Consider the following 14,649-nt stretch of genomic DNA (forward strand, 5'->3'; position numbering starts at 1 on the left):
AATAGGCAATTTTCAGTTAAAGAAATCAAAACTATTAATAAGTACATGATAAAGTGTTCTATATCTCTTATAATCAGAGAAATGTAAATCAAAACAACTCTGAGGTATCACCTCACACCTAATAGATTGGTTAACATGACAACAAGGGAAAGTAATGAATGTTTGAGGGGGTGTAGCAAAATCAGGACATTAATGCATCGCTGGTGGAGTTGTGAATTGATCCAACCATTCTGGAGAACAATTTGGAACCATGCCCAAAGGGCACTAAAAGACTGTCTGTCCTTTGATCCAAACATAGCACTGCTTGGTTTGTACCCCAAAGAGATAATAAGGAAAAAGACATGTACAAAAATATTCATAGCTCTGCTCTTTGTGGTGGCAAAAAGCTGGAAAATGAAGGGATGCCCTTCAGTTGGAGAATGGCTGAACAAATTGTGGTATATGCTGCCGATGGAATACTATTGTGTTCAAAGGAATAATAAAGTGGAGGAATTCCATGGGGACTAGAACAATCCCCAGGAATTGATGTAGAGTGAGAGGAGCAGAACCAGGAGAACATTGTACACAGAGACTGATACACTGTGGTACAATCTAATGTAATGGACTTCTCCATTAGCGGCACTACAGTGATCTAAACAGTGATCTGGAGGGATCTATGAGAAAAAGCACTATTCACATTCAGAGGAATAACTGTGGGAGTAGAAACACAGAAGAAAAACAACTGCTTGAATACATGGGTCGAGGGGATATGACTGGGGAGGTAGACTCTAAATTAATATCCTAATGCAAACACCAACAACATGAAAATAGGTTCTGATGAAGGACACAAGTAATACCCAATGAAATTGTGCATTGGCTGTGGGAAGGGTGGGTGAAGGGGAGGGAGGGAAATAATGTGATTATTGTAACCAAGGAATAGTGTTCCTAAGTGACTAAATAAATTAATTAAAAGGAAAAAAAGAAAATCAGAAAAAAAGAAAATATTATATTCTATGTCTTCCAGTTCTTTAATGTAAAAGCTGGTAGGTCCTGTGAAATCCTCACTGTGGCACCATGATATTTGATTTTTTTCCCTTTTGGCTGCTTATAATTCTTTTTCCTTATTCTGTAAGTTATGGAATTTGAGAATATTCTTGAGATACTTTATTTTGGGATCTATTTTAGGATGTGATTTGTAGATTCTCTCAACTTATATTTATATTTTTCTGTCTTGGTTGAGGGTATCAGGACAATTTCCCCTGATCTCTTGTAATATAGTGTCCAGATGCGTTTATGGATTGTGGCAGTCAATAATGTTCCAATGATTCTTAGATTATTTCTCCTGGATCTATTTTGCAGGTTGGTCATTTTCCCAATGAGGAATTTAAGATTTTCTATTAGGTCTCTTTCTCTTTTTTCATTATGCTTTAGTGTTTTCTAATGTCTTATGGTTTCATTAGCTTCTCTTTGTCCAATTATAATTTTTAAAGAGTTTTTTTTCTTGCTTTAAGTTTTGTGTTTCCTTTCCATTTGACCGATCCTACTATTTAAAGAGTTGTTTTCTTCAGGTTTCTTCCCTCTCTTTTTCCCAGCAGTTGAGTTTTTCTATCAATTTTTAAAATTTTTTTAAACTTCTTTTCAAATTTTTCTAGGAGTTCTTTTGGAGCCTGACATGTTATCACATTTTCCTTGGAGGCTTATCATTTCCTTTTTGATATTTTGTCCTTTACTGAGTTTGTATTTTGGTCTTCCTTGTCACAAAAGTAACTTTCTAAGGTCAGTTTTTGTTCATTTTTTGTCTTTTGTTTATTTTTTTAGTTTTTTCCCCTGTTTCTTTATTTTATCTATTGAGGTTCTTCTCTGATCATGGTGCAAAGGGAACACTGCTCCAAGCTGCAGATCACTTTTCTCTGGTACTTGAGGTAGGCCTGGCTGCCTTTGTTTCCCAGTGTATATCTGTTGAGGGGTGGCCCTGTTGGTTTACTCTGGGAATGCTTGCAATTGTTTTGTATAGCTATATATTCAATCCCCCTTATGTTTTCTGGCCTGGGTTGTTCCCCACTCTTCTGCTTCCCTCCCCTTGCCAAATGATTTGGGTTATGCAGTTCCTCTGCTCTGTGATCAGAAGCCTCAGGCATTATGATGCTACTTCATTGCCTCAAAGTGCAGAAAGTTAAAATGAATAAAAAATTAATTAATTAATTAAAGTGTTTAATATGCACATTTTATTGGTGGAATAGTGAATTGATCCAATATTTCTGGAGGATAATTTGAAACTATGCCCAAAAGGCCATATAACTTTATATACTCTTTGACAGAGTAATACCACTACTAGATACAAATTCCAAAGAAAACAAAAGAAAAAGGAAAGGAATCTATTTGTATAAAAATATTTATACTAGCTCATGACAAAGAATTGGAAACTGGGATGATGTCTATCAATGGGGCAATGATTGAATAAGTTGTGGTTTATGATTATGATGGGATAACATTTTTGCTATAAGGAATAATAAACTGATGATTCACCAAAAAACCTGGGAAAATATTGGATGAACTCATCCCAAATGAAGAGAACAGAGACAAAAGAACATTGTTCATAGAAACAACAATATTGTAGCAATGATCAAATGTTAGACTTAGATATCCTAGTCAAGACAATGATGCAAGACAATTCTAAAGGGCCTATGATGAAGAACTCTATCTTCAGAGAGAGAACAGATGATCTTTAAGTGCTGATTGAAGCATATGTTTTCTTTATTTTTATTGCTTATTTTTCAGTGTGGATAATATGGAAATGTGTTTTGCATGATTTCATGTTTAAATGATATCAAACAATATGATATGTCCTTGTCTTCTCAAAGAATGAGGCAAAAGCAGAGGCAAGAAGGTAAATTTGGAATTCACTTTTTTAAAAATGTTAAAGAAATAAATAAGGCATATTAGTTTGGTTTGAGAGAAAATGGCTTCATGTTTAACTCTCCTACCTTGTTTGTAGGGTCATCTTCTCTCACTTTAGAATTCTACTTTGTCATTTTACCTAGATAGAAATATTTGATTAAATGATCTTTAGGACCCTTATAGATCTGACATTTTACTTGCATAAATAAGAGTCCAATTTCAAATCTCTTTTCTAAGGGCCAAATCTTAACCTCTATTTGGTCTTATTAGATTGGCTATAAATGAAAGGTGATACCTGCTCACCAGTTTTGGAATGTGAGCATTTGAAGATGCACTACTAACTATCTGCAGTCAAATGTCAGTTTGTCATACTGAATATTCATGGATCTTTTTCTTTAGGTACATGTAGCTGAGGACTTGATATTGCATTATCTCATCTCCTCCATTAACAAATATCTTGGTACATAGTATTGTAGAAAAATATGTAGTCTTAGAGTCAAAAGATCTGAATTGTTATTATTAGTTCTATTGATTACCTACTCTGAAAAAAAAGTTGTGTGATGGTGGACACCATAGGCCTTAAAGAATACTAAAACATAATACTCATCCTCACAATTTAGCCTATTTGAAGAAATAAACTTCATCACAAAAATCATTATAAATATTTACTGTGAAGGCTAGTTTGGTTGGCCATGTGGCTAACATCTTTTCTTCGTTTGATCCTGTTTCAACTCATGGCCCTCCCTATCCATTGATTAATTGTGTGAGAGGAAAGCAGGTTCTTCACACTGGAAGACCAACTCTGGGGAGACCAAGACAGTGAAAAGCAGGAAGGACAGAAAATTCACGAGAAGGAACAGAGGAAGTGAGAAGATCCAAGCAGTTAACTCACTTCTCTTTGGGGAGCCCTCCAGAGACGTTCTCTCAGACGACCCCTTCTGTGAATCCAGACCCCCTGAATTTAGTGGAAGACAACAGGACTGGATAGTATTTTGATATAAAGTTATCCACCCCAGGGAGTTTTCCTCTCCATCCCTCTAAAGCAGTCCTTGAACTTCATATCATAACTAGGGCAGATAGAAGTAAGGACAGCTGCAGGATTTGGAGAGAAGGGGTATTAATCGTTAATATTTAGGGACTTCCTATTTCCCACTTTTCCATTACTTCATCCCATAATCTCACTTACCCTATCTTTTGTGTTCCTCAATAATAAATAGCTGTTTCTATAGATTAAGTGACTGCTCATAATATTTAGGGAGAGGGACCTCAAGCTTTGAGGAGGAGAACTATATTTCCTCCCCAAGGAAGAAGAAATGATTCAGTCCTGGATTTTATTTCAACCCAGTCTCTGAAGAAATTATAGTCTGTGAATCTGAAGGCAGCATGTGTGGGTTTTACTAGGGAAAGAGAGAGGAGAAACAATCTATCTCCTCTCTCCACCTTTTAGCTCCATTCCATCTGTACCACACTCTAGTCCTGAATTAAGTGATGGGGGATTACATTTCTCCCCCTCCATTACAAATGGAAGAAGTTAAACAGAAGACTCTAGAACCAATGACCAGTGAACACTTGGATCATTTGCTAGTTTCAACTACCTCTTTGCTCATAGATTACTTTATTTTATGAATTCAGATTTATATTTAAAGATAATAAAATTTTTGTCATTTTATTCTTGTTCTTTCTCTACTTATTATTCTCTTCTTCTTCTTTTGGATTCAACTCTTTATGACCTTGTGGGTCATACTGTCCGGAGGGTTTTTTTTTTCCTTTAAACATCATTTTATTTAGTCATTTCCAAACATTAATCATTGGAAACAAAGATCATTCAACTTTCCTCCCCTCCACCCCCTACCCACCACCTCTCCCATAGCCAATGCACAACTTCACTGGGTATCTCATGTGTTCTTGACTCGAACCCTTTTCCATGCTGTTGGTATTTGCACTAGAGTGCTCAATCAGAGTCTCTCCTCAGTCGTATCCCCTTCCCCCCTATAGTCAAGCAGTTGCTTTTACTCCTGCAGTTTATCTTCTCCTTGTGGATAGTGTTTTTTAGATCCCTGTAGATTGTTCAGGGAAATTGCATTGACACTGATGGAGAAGCCCATTACCTTCAATTGTACCACAGTGTATCAGTCTCTGTGTACAATGTTTTCTTGGTTCTTCTCCTTTTGCACTGCATCACTTCTTGGAGGTCGTTCCAGTCTCCATGGAATTCCTCCACTTTATTATTCCTTTTAGCACAATAGTATTCCATCACCAACATATACCACAATTTGTTCAGCCATTCCCCAATGGAAGGGCATCCCCTCATTTTCCAATTTTTGGCCACCACAAAGAGCTCAGCTATGAATATTCTTGTACAAGTCTTTTTACTTAATGTCTCTTTGGGGTACAAACCCAGCAGTTCTATAGCTGGATCAAACGGCAGACAGTCTCTTATTGCCCTTTGGGCATAGATCCAAATTACCCTCCAGAATAGTTGGATCAATTCACAACTCCACCAGCTATGAATTAATGTCCCTACTTTGCCACATCCCCTCCAGCATTCATTATTTTCCTTTGCTGTCATGTTAGCCAATCTGCTAGGCATGAGGTAATATATCAGGGTTGTTTTGATTTGCATCTCTCTGATTATAAGAGATGTAGAACACTTTTTCATGTGCTTATTAATCAATTTGATTTCTTTGGCTGAGAACTGATTGTTCATGTCCATTGACCATTTATCAATTGGAGAATGGCTTGATTTTTTGTACAATTGATGTTGCTCTTTGTAAATTTGAGTAATTAAACCTTTGTCAGAGGTTTTTATGAAGATTGTTTCCCAATTTGTTGCTTCCCTTCTGATTTTAGTTACATTGGTTTAGCTTGTACAAAAGCTTTTTAATTTGATGTATTCCAGATTATTTATTTTGCATTTAGTGACTCTTTCTAATTCTTGCTTGGTTTTAAAGCCTCTCCCTTCCCAAAGGTCTGACATGTATATTATTCTGTGTTCGCCTAATTTTCTTATAGTTTCCTTCTTTATGTTCAAGTCATTCACCCATTTTGAATTTATCTTGGTGTAGGGTGTGAGGTGTTGATCTAAACCTAATCTTTCCCACACTGTCCTCCAATTTTCCCAGCAGTTTTTATGAAATAGTGGATTTTTGTCCCAAAAGCTGGAATCTTTGAGTTTGTCATATACTGTCTTGCTGAGGTCGCTTGCCCTGAGTCTATACAACTGATCCTCCTTTCTGTCTCTTAGCCAGTACCAAATTGTTTTGATGACCACTGCTTTATAATATATTTTGAGATCTGGGACTGCAAGTCCCCCTTCCTTTGTATTTTTTTTTTCATTATTTCCCTGGATATCTTTGATCCTTTGTTCTTCCCAATGAACTTTGTTATGTTTTTTTCTAGATCAGTAAAAAAAAAATTTTTGGAAGTTCCATGGGTATGGCACTAAATAGATAGATGAGTTTGGGTAGGATGGTAATTTTTATTATATTGGTTCGTCCTACCCATGAGCAGTTAATGTTCTTCCAATTGTTCAAGTCTAGTTTTAGTTGTGTAGAGAATGTTTTGTAGTTGTGTTCATAAAGTTCCTGTGCTTGTCTCTGGAGATAGATTCCTAAGTATTTTATTTTGTCTAAGGTAATTTTGAATGGGATTTCTCTTTCTATTTCTTGCTGCTGAGCTGTGTTGGAAATATATAGAAATACTGATGACTTATGTGGGTTTATTTTGTATCTTGCAACTTTGCTAAAGTTGTTGATTATTTCGATTAGCTTTTTGGTTGAATCTCTAGGATTGTTTAAGTAGACAATCATGTCATCCGCAAAGAGTGATAACTTGGTCTCCTCATTGCCAATTTTAATGCCTTCAATTTTTTTTTCTTCTCTAATTGCTACTGTTAGCGTTTCTAGTACAATGTCAAATAATAGAGGTGATAATGGGCATCCTTGTTTCACTCCTGATCTTATTGGGAATGCGTCTAGTTTATCCCCATTGCAGATGATATTAGCTGATGGTTTTATATATATATACTGTTTATTATTTTTAGGAATGACCCTTCTATTCCTATGCTTTCTAGTGTTTTTAATAGGAATGGGTATTGTATTTTATCAAAGGCTTTTTTTGCATCTATTGAAATAATCATGTGGTTCTTGTTGGTTTGCTTGTTGATGTGGTCAATTATGTAGACGGTTTTCCTAATATTGAACCAGCCCTGCATCCCTGGTATAAATCCTACTTGATCATGGTGAATGACTCTTCTGATCACTTGCTGGAGTCTTTTTGATAGTATCCTCCTTAAGATTTTGGCATCTCTCAGACTTCCGGGTAATCATAGCTGCAATCTAGTCACCACACGCTTCCTCTCCCCAGCACCGAACGAAATAGACTATATCAAAGGAGCAAAAAATCACCTTTAGGGGAACAGAATGTCTCCCCAGTACTCCCAGTACCACACAGAGGGGAAGGAACATGGGGTTTGAACATTTCCACACTATAATAAGAAGGAGGAAAAGCTTGCACAGAAATGTGAACTGAGCCGCCCTCCCCCCCCACACACACACACCTCCCCCACCAAACCAGAGTGAGCTACCAGAGCACTCACTGGGACAGCGAGTGAGTGGGGAACATCTCTGTCTGGGGAGGCACTCCAGGGTCCTTGGGAACTGGGGACTGCCAGTAAAAAATGTCTTAGGGCAGTTTCACGGGAGAATCCTGGGCTGAGCACAGGGGACCCTGGGAGCTGTATTCGGGGATGTTGCGCTGAGCATCTGGGCAGAGCTAAACACAAGGGGCGGACCACGCGCTGATTATCTGGGCAGAGCTGATCACCTGGGTGGTTGCTCTGAGAACAGGGGCCTGTGCTCTAAGAAACTTCAGGGGAGGGGAAGAACTAGTCTGAGGCAACCTAAATTCACAGAAAACCCGCCCATATTACCCAGACCTCAGACCAAAAAGGAAAGGGGAATAAAACCACCAAAGGGATGGCTCACATGGCCCAAAATCAAGCCTCCAGGAAGAAAGGGAAAAAGGTGAGTATTGAAAACTTTTATGGTGGATTACCAAAGGAAAAGAAGAGAATGAGGATGAAATCCAAAAAAAAAAAAAAATCAGAACATGCCTCCCAAAATGGAAATTATCAACAAGCTGTGGAAGATCTCAAACTGGAGCTTACCCAAAAGATGGAAAACTGGAAAGAAAAATGGGAGAAATAGATCAGCAGTCTGACAGATAAGACTGCTCAATTGGAAAAAAAGCTGGAAGCATCCAATAGAAGGGCAGACAAAGCTGAAAAGCAAAACCAGTCCCTAATGACCAGAATTAAGCAACTCAAAGAAAGTGAGATCACAAAACAGCAAGAATCAATAAAGCAAAGGCAAAAAATTAATGAATTACAAGAAAACATAAAATATCTCACTGAAAAAGTCACAGACTTGGAAAACAGAGGAAGAAGAGACAACCTCAGAATTATCGGTCTCCCAGAAAAACCAGAGATAAACAATAAACTTGATGTTATTCTACAGGAGATTATGAAAGAAAATTGCCGACATGTTCTGAAGCAAGGGGGCAAAATAGAAATAGAAAGGGTTCATAGAACACCCTCTATACTAAATCCCGAAAAGACAACACCCAGGCATGTAATCGCCAAATTCAAGAGCTTCCAAGATAAGGAGAAAATCCTACAAGAAGCCAAGAAGAGGAGCTTCAGATATAGGAGGGCCCCCATAAGGATCACACATGACTTAGCGGCTAATACACTAAGAGACCTCAATGTATGGAAAATGATATTTAGAAAGGCAAGAGAGCTGGGTCTCCAACCAAGAATCAACTACCCAGCAAAACTGACTATATACTTCCAGGGGAAAGTATGGGAATTCAACAAAATAGAAGATTTCCAAGCATTTGCTAAGAAAAGACCAGAACTTAGTGGAAAATTTGATATCCAAGTACAGAAAGCAAGAGAAACATGAAAAGGTAAATGTGAAAGAAAGGGAAAAGGAGATAAATCTTATCTTTTTCTTTAAATCAAACTCTCTTCTATAAGGACTACATTTACATCAAATTATATATATATATATATATATATATATATATATATATATATATACATATATATATATTAATATGTGGGGAAAATGTTTTGTGTAACTCTCAAAAATTGTATGCATTGTTAGAGTAGTTAGAAAAAACATGTATAGGGAAAGATTGGGGCATTAAGAAAATTTAGGGAAAGTGGAGGCAAAGAAAGGAAAAGGGAGGGGGGGATGCATCGATAATACTAAGATTTACTTCAAGAAATAGGGTGGTACTTAATAGAATAATATTTCCCATATAAAGATACACATGGGAAGGGGAAGGGAAGAACTCTCATATGAGAAGGAGAGGAAGAGAGCGTGAAGTGGAATTACTTAAACCTTACTCTCAGTGAAATCAAATCTGAGAAGGAAGAACATCTAGATCCAGTGGGATCCTGAATTCTATTTTATCCAACAGGGCAAGAAAGAAAGGAAAATTAAGGAGGGGGTGGGAGTGAGTATAAAAAGTGAGGGAAGGAGAGGGAGGAGGGGAAGGGAGCATAAAAAGGGAGGGCTAGAAAGGGAAGCATATTGAGGGAGGGGACTAGGGGGACTGACCTAAAGTAAATCACTGGTTCAAAAGGAGATAGCTAAAGAAGAAAGGTCAGAACTAGGGGAAGATATCAAAATGCCAGCAAATCCACAAATGACAATCATAACTTTGAATGTGAATGGGATTAACTCACCCATAAAATGTAGACAAATAGCAGATTGGATTAGAACCCAAAACCCTACCATTTGTTGTCTTCAAGAAACACATATGAAGTGGGTTGACACTCACAAGGTTGGAATTGAAAGTTGGAGTAAGACCTTTTAAGCCTCAACTGATAGAAAGAAGGCAGGAGTTGCAATCATGATATCTGACAAAGCCAAATCAAAATTAGACCAGATGAAAAGGGATATGGAAGGTAAATATATTCTTTTAAAAGAGAGTATAGACAATGAGGAAATATCACTAATCAACATGGATGCACCAAATGGTATAGCATCCAAATTTTTAATAGAGAAACTAAGAGAATTGAAGGAGGAAATAGACAGTAAAACCATATTAGTGGGAGACTTGAGCCAACCACTATCAAATTTAGATAAATCAAACCAAAAAATAAATAAGAAACAGGTAAAAGAGGTGAATGAAATCTTAGAAAAATTAGAGTGAATAGACATATGTAGAAAAATAAATAGGAACAAAAAGGAATACACCTTCTTTTCAGTACCACATGGCACATAACTTTCCCTAGTTCTGACCTTTCTTCTTTAGCTATCTCCTTTTGAACCAGTGATTTACTTTAGGTCAGTCCCCCTAGTCCTCTCCCTTGATATGCTTCCCTTTTTGGCCCCTCTATTTTTATGCTCCCTTCCCCTCCCCCCTCTCCTTCCCTCACTTTATATACTCCCTCCCCTCACCCACTCCTTGATTTTCCTTTCTTTCTTACCCTGTTGGATAAGATAGAATTCAGGATCCCACTGGATCTAGATGTTCTTCCCTCTCAGATTTGATTTCACTGAGAGTAAGGTTTAAGTAATACCACTTCACGCTCTCTTCCTCTCCTTCTCATATGAGAGTTCTTCCCCTCCCCTTCCCATGTGTATCTTTGTATGGGAAAGCTTATTCTATTTAGTTGCCCCCCCATTTCTTGAAGTAAATGTTAGTATTATCAAAGATTCCCCTCCTCCCTTTTTCTTTCTTTGCCCCCCCTTTCACCAAATCTTCTTGAGGCCCCAATTTTCCCTATGTATGATTCTTCTAACTACTCTTATGATGCATACAATTTTTGCAAGTTAAACAATACATTTTACCCACATATTAACATATATAGTTTGATATAAATGTAGTCCTTATAGAAGAGAGTTTTACTTAAAGAAAAAGATAAAATTTATTTCCTTTTCCCTTTCTTTCATATTTACCTTTTCATGTTTCTCTTGCTTTCTGTGTTTGGATATCAAATTTTCCACTAAGTTCTGGTCTTTTCTTAGCAAATGCTTGGAAATCTTCTATTTTGTTGAGTGCCCATACTTTCCCCTGGAAGTATATAGTCAGTTTTGTTGGGTAGATGATTCTTGTTTGGAGACCCAGCTCTCTTGCCTTTCTAAATATCATTTTCCATGCTTTGTGGTCTCTTAGTGTGTTAGCCACTAAGTCCTGTGTGATCCTTATGGGAGCTCCCCTATATCTGAAGCTCCTCTTCTTGGCTTCTTGTAGGATTTTCTCCTTATCTTGGAAGCTCTTGAATTTGGCGATTACATTCCTGGGGGTTATCTTTTCGGGATTTAGTATAGAGGGTGTTCTATGAACCCTTTCTATTTCTATTTTGCCCCCTTGCTCCAGAATATGTGGGCAATTATCTTCTATAATCTATTCTAGAATAGCATCGACGTTTTTGTTTATCTCTGGTTTTTCTGGGAGACCAATAATTCTGAGGTTGTCACTTCTTCCTCTGTTTTCCAAGTCTGTGACCTTTTCAGAGATATATTTCATTTTTTCTTCTAATTCATTAATTTTTTGGGTTTGCTTAATTGATACTTGCTGTTTTGTGACCTCGCTGTCTTCCAGCTGCTTAATTCTGGTCGTTAGGGACTGGTTTTGCTTTTCAACTTTGTCTGCCCATTTATTAGATGCTTCCAGTTCTTTCTCCAATTGTGAAGTCTTGTCTATCAGACTGCTGATCTCTTTCTCCCATTTTTCTTTCCAAAAGGTTTCCATCTTTTGGGCATGCTCGCTGTCTTCCAGCTGTTTAATTCTGGTTGTTAGAGACTGGTTTTGCTTTTCAGCTTTGTCTGCCCTTTATTAGATGCTTCCAGCTCTTTCTCCAATTGTGAGGTCTTGTCTATCAGACTGCTGATCTCTTTCTCCCATTTTTTTTTCAAAAGGTTTCCATCTTTCGGGTAAGTTCCAGCTTGAGATCTTCCAGAACTTGTGGATAGTTTCCATTTTGGGAGGCATGTTCTGATTTTGTTTAATATTTCATCCTCATTCTCTTCTTTTCCTTGGGTACTCCCTCCATAAAAGTTTTCAATAGTCACCCCCCCCCCTTTCTTCTTGAGGGCTTGGTTTTGGGGACATGTGAGCCATCCCTTTAGTGGTTTTATAACACTTTCTTTTTTTGGACTGGGGTCTGGGTGATATGGGCAGGTATTCTGCAAATTTAGGTTGCCTCAGACTAGTTCTTCCCAGCCTCCAAGGTTTCTTAGAGCAGAGGGTTCAGCCTGACTGCAGGGGCAATCAGCACAGCCCGCCCAGGTGTTTAGCTCCACCCAGATACTCAGCGCAACCTTCCCGATTTCAGCTCTGCAGCCCCCTGCGCTCAGCACAGGATTCTCCCTTGAAACCACCCTGAGAGGTTGTTTCCTTGCAATCTTTATATCCCAAGGACCCTGGTGTGCCCCCCCAGACAGAGACACTCCTCACTCACTTGCTGTCCCAGTGAGAGCTCTGATAGCTTACTCTGGTTTGGTGGGGGGGAAAGAAGGAGAGGCTCAGTTCACGTTCTTGTGCGAGCTTTTATTCCTTCCTATAGTGTGGGAATGTTCAAACCCCACTTACCTTTGTCTCTTTGGGGTACTGTAGAGTCCCTCCTTTCTTCCAAAGATGATTTTTATGCTCTTTTGAGGTAGTCTATTTCATTCGGTGCCGGGGAGGGGAAGTGAGTCACATCTAGATTGCAGCCATATTTACCGGGAAGTCTAGAGTGAGAGGTGTTTTCTTAACAAAGACACTAGAGTGTCATTTCCTTCTCCAACAAATTAATGTAAACATAGATTAAATGACTGTGGGTCACACAGACAGTTAAGTGCCTGAGGCCATATTTGTAACAATAAACATATACATTATGAATAATAACCAGACCATCAGAGGTAATGCAATCTACTGTAGCTGGCCTTGTTGTCAGGAAGACCTGGGTTAAAATCCTTCCTTTGATGTATTCTGGCTATATGACCTTGGAAAAATTATTCAACTTCTCAGAACTCCAGGCAATTATCTAAGGATAGAAGTTGAAGTTGAAGAACAATTGCCAACTTCTATTAGTACAAAGAGTTTGCTCCCTGGGAAGTTCTCTGTACTGATGGAATAACCTATTCAGCCCCTATTCCTTTCCCTCCCCCCATTATAGTCCCAATATCTGTTCCCCTCCCTCTCTCTGTCTCTATTCCTATTCTTATCTCTGTTTCCCTGTTCTGTTCTTTTCCCTGTTCCTAGCACTGTTTTCATAGCCTTATCCTTGTTTCTATCCTTTCCACATACTTATCCTTACCTGGCACCATACCAGGCCATTTATAGTAAGCTTGGTGGAGACAATGAGGGAAGGATCAATTCTGTCTTATGTGCTCAGGGAAAGAAAAACAATTCTGGGCTTAGAGGAATGAATATATTTTCTATAAGAGGAGAAGAAGGGGAAAGGAAGTTCTAAAAGGAAAAAAAAATGAGAAAGGTCACAAAGGTGTTGTAGTCTCTCGGTGACCGAGAATGACAATTGTCTTTGTGCATTATCATCTATTGATGTATCCTCATGTGGCTTTGAAGTCCAAAGACTGAGGCCCAGAGTTTGAGGCACATGGGGCATGGGACTGCAGTTGTTATGGGAGGTGCGGTTGTGTCCTGGTGTCGGCATTCACCCGCAGAGGCAAGACGTCAACGTCGCTCATCTTCACAGGTGGTGGCAACATGGTTAATGTGGGTTTGCCAGCTGCTTCTGACAGAGGCAACAGGTTCTACTTGCTTTGGTGTAATGCCAGCCCACTTCAAGTTTGACTTTAGCTGATCCTTGAATCTTTTCTTTGGTCGGCCTTGTTTCCTGAGTCCAGCTGACAGTTCACCATAGAATACTGTCTACTAGAAAAAAATGCAGAACTTTTAAATAGTCAAAATCACTCTTTAATCAAGGGAAAAGGAGTTAGGGCTACTAATGCGACAATAGCACTGCTTTCCAAGACTGCACAGAATCAAGACACCCTGGTCACTAGCCCCTGGGAGTGCCACCGACTCAGGATGGACTCTGAGGAACAAAAGAATTTGGGGAACCTATATACCACTCTAGATGACCTGGGGGCTTTAGGATTAGAGGGACAGTTGATTGACTTTACAATGGTGAGAAAGGAAAATGGGGAGTTCCAGATAGGAATCATAGTGAGGGGCTAATGCCCCACAATGGACACAAAAGGGAAAGACTCAGCCCAGGGCTGGGTCACCTTGTTCATGGAATTTAGCCTAGGGGGGAGAAACCACTGGGACAAAAGGTAAGCTTAATATTGGATGGGATTAGCTGTTCCCACCCAAACTACCAGGAAGTTCACTGTCTGGTGAAGAGGGACCTTCACTCAGGGGGAAACTTCACCTGTGACAAGGTCAAAACCTGGGGTTTCTACACTCAAACAAAATAAACTGGAGATCTCTATATTTCCATGTTGACAATACCTGTCTTGATATTCGCTGTGGGTACATGCGGATGACGTGTCCAGACCATCGTAGCTGGGTTTTGAGGACCATGACTTCGATGCTGGTGGATTTAGCTCTGTCGAGGACTTCCTGGTTGGTGATTCGGTCCTGCCATCAGATCCTCATGATTGACAGGAGGGAGCATTGGTGGAATTGCTCCAGCTGTTTCATGTGCTTCCGGTACAGTGTCCATGTCTCACCACCGTATAGGAGCGAGCTGAGGACCCCTGCGTTATACACTTTGAGCTTCATCGCAGTGCTTACACCGCTGTG

This window comes from Monodelphis domestica, chromosome 6 (genome assembly GCF_027887165.1).
Source record: "Monodelphis domestica isolate mMonDom1 chromosome 6, mMonDom1.pri, whole genome shotgun sequence".
Classification (NCBI taxonomy): domain Eukaryota; kingdom Metazoa; phylum Chordata; class Mammalia; order Didelphimorphia; family Didelphidae; genus Monodelphis; species Monodelphis domestica.